This window comes from Macrobrachium nipponense, chromosome 5 (genome assembly GCF_015104395.2).
Source record: "Macrobrachium nipponense isolate FS-2020 chromosome 5, ASM1510439v2, whole genome shotgun sequence".
Taxonomy (NCBI): domain Eukaryota; kingdom Metazoa; phylum Arthropoda; class Malacostraca; order Decapoda; family Palaemonidae; genus Macrobrachium; species Macrobrachium nipponense.
The window spans coordinates 135499542-135504541 of record NC_061107.1 but is presented as its reverse complement, the minus strand read 5'-3'; the positions used below and the strand labels follow the sequence as shown (position 1 = coordinate 135504541).

General features: G+C 34.0%; 1 long non-coding RNA gene across 1 annotated transcript; it reads right to left on the bottom strand.

The window, feature by feature from the left end:
• Positions 1-3950: 3950 nt before the first annotated feature.
• On the bottom strand, positions 3951-4572 carry LOC135215219 (uncharacterized). The gene is made up of 2 exons (XR_010314620.1): positions 4509-4572; positions 3951-4286 (listed from the first exon to the last, which is right to left on the bottom strand). It is a non-coding gene; the product is annotated as an uncharacterized LOC135215219 (long non-coding RNA).
• Positions 4573-5000: the final 428 nt, after the last annotated feature.

Genomic DNA, 5000 nt, shown 5'->3' with positions numbered 1-5000 from the left:
CAAATAGTTGAGGATGGAAAGAAGAAGAGGAAGAGGAAAGAAGAAGAAGAAAAAGAAGAAGAGGAAAACGGAAGAGAAGTAAACAAAAATGAAATGACAGAAAAAAAAAAAATAAGGAAACAAAGAACAAGATAAAAGTATGGATGCAGAGATACTCATTGATACTACATATGAGGCAATAAAGCAGCATACCTACGAAGAAATAAATTACGATATGACAACAGAAAAGCAAATCCCGAAGAGGCTCTACCCAGATCTATACAATGACGGGAAAAGAGGAAAAAATAGACAAGAAAGACAAAATCTGCAACCTTTTGAAAAGAGGGAATTGCAGATTGGAGAAAGATGTTACTACAAACATCCTAAGATATGTCAAAAACCTATGAAATATATGGTAAATGTGCATACTTAGATGGATATGGGGATGATTGCAGAGATCTGCATCCAAAAATATGTAAAAACCAAAAATAAAAGAAGGAAAAGGATGTAAGTTCGACAAAAAATGCAAATATATGCACCCTGTAGCCATGAATCATAATCAAATAAATAACCAACCAAGTAATAAAATCCAAAATAAGAAAGAAACAAATAAAGAGAGAAATCAAGAATATCAGGTAAAAGAGAAAATGCAAACCACCAATGAGGATATGCCCCAGAGGGTGTCAGCAAAGAATTTCAAAGCATCAGCTCCGAAATTCTACTCAAGAGATAATAACTATATTTATTATGCAAGAGGATATTGCAGAAACGGAGAAAATTGCAGATTCAGACACAAAATGAATAATTATGATGAAGGAAGATCAAATATTATGGAAAAGTTGGATTTTTTAATGTCAGAATTTCTGGAAATGAAAAAAAGAACAACATACCAGAACAGGAAGAGACATGGGAAAATCCTTATTACTATCAGTATTAAATGAAGGAGAAAAACACGCAAACCATCATAGTGATGAATGCGCAGGGTTTAGTTACGAGTAACTCAAAAAGAAAAATAGAGTACTTAGAAGAACTAACCCAAAATGAAAAGAAAATAGATATAATGAATATAAGTGAAACCTGGTATTCCCAAGAGACTGGGAATGATGATCAAATAAAAGGGTTCCAAACTTATAGATCAGAATAGAAAAATAGGAATCAAGGGGAACCGCAAATATATGGGAAAGACAAAAAACAAGGAAAAATATATGAGAAATATAGTAACTCAGAATGTGAAACTAATAGCGGTAGAATTTGAATCTGAAAAATTGATGAACATAGTAATATATAGACCTCCTAATACTAAAGAGTTTGACTTAATAATTGAAAAATTGGATGATATATGTAGAAATCACAAGGACTGGACTATTCTCCTATCTGGTGACTTCAACTTTCCTTTCGTAGAATGGAAAGAACGAATAGGATATTGTGGTTGTACTTATACATATAAAAAAGAGAGTAATAGTATGCAGAAGATAAGAGGCAATTTGAAAAGCTATTAGATATGCTACTAGAATACAACATTCAACAAATAAATCACCTGCCAACAAGAAAGGAAAATACTTTAGACCTAGTATTTGTGAACGAGATGAATTATGTTAAAGAAATAATAGTTTATAATGCGAGTATTTCAGACCATAATGTCATAGAATTAACAGTTTCATTCCAAAGCAAGTGAAAATAGAGATAAGCAAGAAATGAAAAAGTGGGAAGGATATGGAAAATACAACTTCTACAGTAAAAATATAAAATGGTCAGAAATTAATGAAGAATTAAACAAAGATTGGATAACATTTTCCGTAAGTGATGACATAAGGGTAAATACGGAGATATTATATAAAATATGGAGATAATAGTGGAAAAATATATACCGAAGAAGAAAAGTAAACATCATTCATGCATACCAAGAGACAGAAGAATCTTGTTCCAGAAAATCAGAAAGTGGAAAAAAGGTCTTGCAAAAGAAAAAAATGCATGGAAAGTTATAGAACTAAAAAGTAAGATAGAAAATGCAGAAAAAAAGATTATACAATCAAAAGAAAATGAAAAACGGGACTTGGAAGAAAAAACCCTATTAAATATCAAGCAAAACCCAAACTATTATACTCATATGCGAAGAAGATGAATAAAAGAAGAATAGAAATAGGCCCTCTGAGAATTGAAGGGAGATTAACGAATGAAAAAAAGGAAATTGCAACATACTGGCAGAACGATATAAGAGAGAATTCACCCCTAGAATAGATAATGAAGATAATGATATAGAAGTAAGGGATGAAAATAGTGAATATTTAGCTGACATAGATATTAATGAAGCTGATATTGTGCAGGCTATTAATGAATTAAAAATGGAGCTGCTGCAGGGCCTGATGGAATTCCTGCTATTTTGTTTAAAGAAAGTAGTTCATTCTATCGCAAACCACTTGCAATATTATTAAGACAAAGTGTAGATACAGGCAAGATATATGATGAGCACAAATTAGCGTATATTACCCCTACTTTCAAAAGTGGATCAAGACTAGAGGCAAGTAATTATAGGCCTGTGAGTCTAACATCACTATAATGAAAGTGTATGAAAGGGTAATGAAGAAAAATATTATGAAACATTTAATAAAAAATAATTTGTTTATAAAGGACAACATGGTTCGTACCCGGAAAAAGTACACAAACCCAACTGTTAGTCCACCGTGAAAACATATTCAAAAATATGAAAAGCGGAAATGAAACAGATGTGGTTTATTTAGACTTTACAAAAGCTTTTGATAAAGTAGACCATAATATATTAGCGAAGAAAATTAGAAAACACAATATCGTGGATAAAGTAGGAAGATGGTTAAAAGAATTTTACACAACAGAAAACAGATAGTTATTGCAAACGACGAGAAATCGGATGAAGCCAGGTAATATCCGGTGTGCCGCAAGGTACGGTGTTAGCTGCAATACTGTTTGTTATTATGATTGAAGACATAGACAATAATGTTAGGATTCGGTAGTGAGTAGTTTCGCAGATGACACAAGAATAAGTAGAGAAATTACTTGTGATGAAGATAGGAACGCTCTACAAAGAGACCTTAACAAAGTATATGATTGGGCAGAGGTAAATAGGATGGTATTTAACTCTGATAAATTTGAATCAATAAATTATGGAGACAGAGAAAGAAAGCTATATGCATATAAGGGACCTAATAATGAGACCATCACAAATAAGGGAAGCAGTTAAAGACCTTGGTGTGATGATGAATAGGAACATGTTATGCAATGATCAAATAGCAACTCTGTTGGCAAAATGTAAAGCAAAAATGGGAATGTTGTTACGGCACTTCAAAACAAGAAAAAGCTGAACACATGATTATGCTTTATAAAACATATGTTCGTAGTCCACTTGAATATTGCAATATGATATGGTACCCACACTATCAAAAGGATATTGCACAAATAGAGAGTGTACAAAGGTCCTTTACAGCTAGAATAGAAGAAGTTAAGGACCTAGACTACTGGGAAAGACTACAATTCTTAAAATTATATAGTCTGGAAAGGAGAAGAGAACGCTACATGATAATTCAGGCATGGAAACAGATAGAAGGAATAGCAGAAAATATCATGGAACTAAAAATATCAGAAAAGCGAGCAAGCAGAGGTGATTAATAGTGCCCAAAAATATACCGAGGGAAAATAAGGAAAGCACACAGGACATTAATCCACTACGCACCAGCATCGATAATGCAGCGTCTATTCAATGCGTTGCCAGCTCATCTGAGGAATATATCAGGAGTGAGCGTAGATGTGTTTAAGAATAAGCTCGACAAATATCTAAACTGCATCCCAGACCATCCAAGATTGGAAGATGCAAAATATACCGGAAGATGTACTAGCAACTCTCTGGTAGACATTAGAGGTGCCTCACACTGAGGGACCTGGGGCAACCCGAACAAGATGTAAGGTCTGTAAGGTCTGTAAGGTAAGGACACAAAAAAAAAAAGGATTTAAATATTTTAAATAGATACTTAACATTTTCTCAACCCATTCAATACGTAGAAAAAAAAATTTCCTCAGCCTTTCCAATATGAGGATAAATATAAATTGCCATTGTTTTGAAGCCAAATTGTTATTCTAATCCAAGACAGTTGAGAAATTGAAGGACCTTCCATGATTACATCAAAACGATCAGCAGAGTCACAACTGGAAAAGTTTTCGGTCGTAGGTTGTCTATACCATTTGCTTCCACCATTAAAATGAATCTGAAACCTTCAGACAATAACCACGAAGTCTAATCACCCAGAATAGAGCGAGCCAATGTCAGTTCTGGATGATCCCTGAAATAAGATACAAAACATTCCGCTAGTGATTTCCGTATAAACACTAGCTAAGTAAACTGTTGGACTGAAGCATTCACTAAGAATACAAAGCATTAATGATTCGTGCATGTTAAAGATTCTTAAAAGATGCAGGACAAGAATAAAAGCTTTCTCCAGGAAAACATGCATTAAAAAACAAAAAAACAAAATCTTAAAACTTAAGACAAGCATTCAACTTACACCCCCAAAAATCTGCCAAAACTGAACTCAAAATGCAATGCTAGCCGGTCAACGAAGAACAAACGGCGGACTAAACGAACTAACTCCAGCAAAGGCTAATGTCGCCTACCAGGGACGATCAACGCCAGGAACAACTGCCAAGGACAATCGTTACCCAAGAGCAGTCGCTCGGTTCTCTGTGACGAGAATCTAGCAGAAAGTCCTCGGCTTAATTATTTTCTATTTACCGATTTTTTCGAAGCACTATTAATCCTTCATGAAACATTTATGAATTATTGAGTCAAAACTATTTTACGACCTTTAGTTAACATTTTCTAAAAATTCTTCGCATATATACGGGAGACGTCTTATTTTTAAAACAATATCATCATCATCAGCCGTTACCAGTCCACTGCAGGACAAAGGCTTCAGACATGTTCTTCCACTGCCGTCTGTTTATGGTCTTTCTATGTCAGTCTATACCAGCAAATTTTCTTAGCTCGTCAATCAATC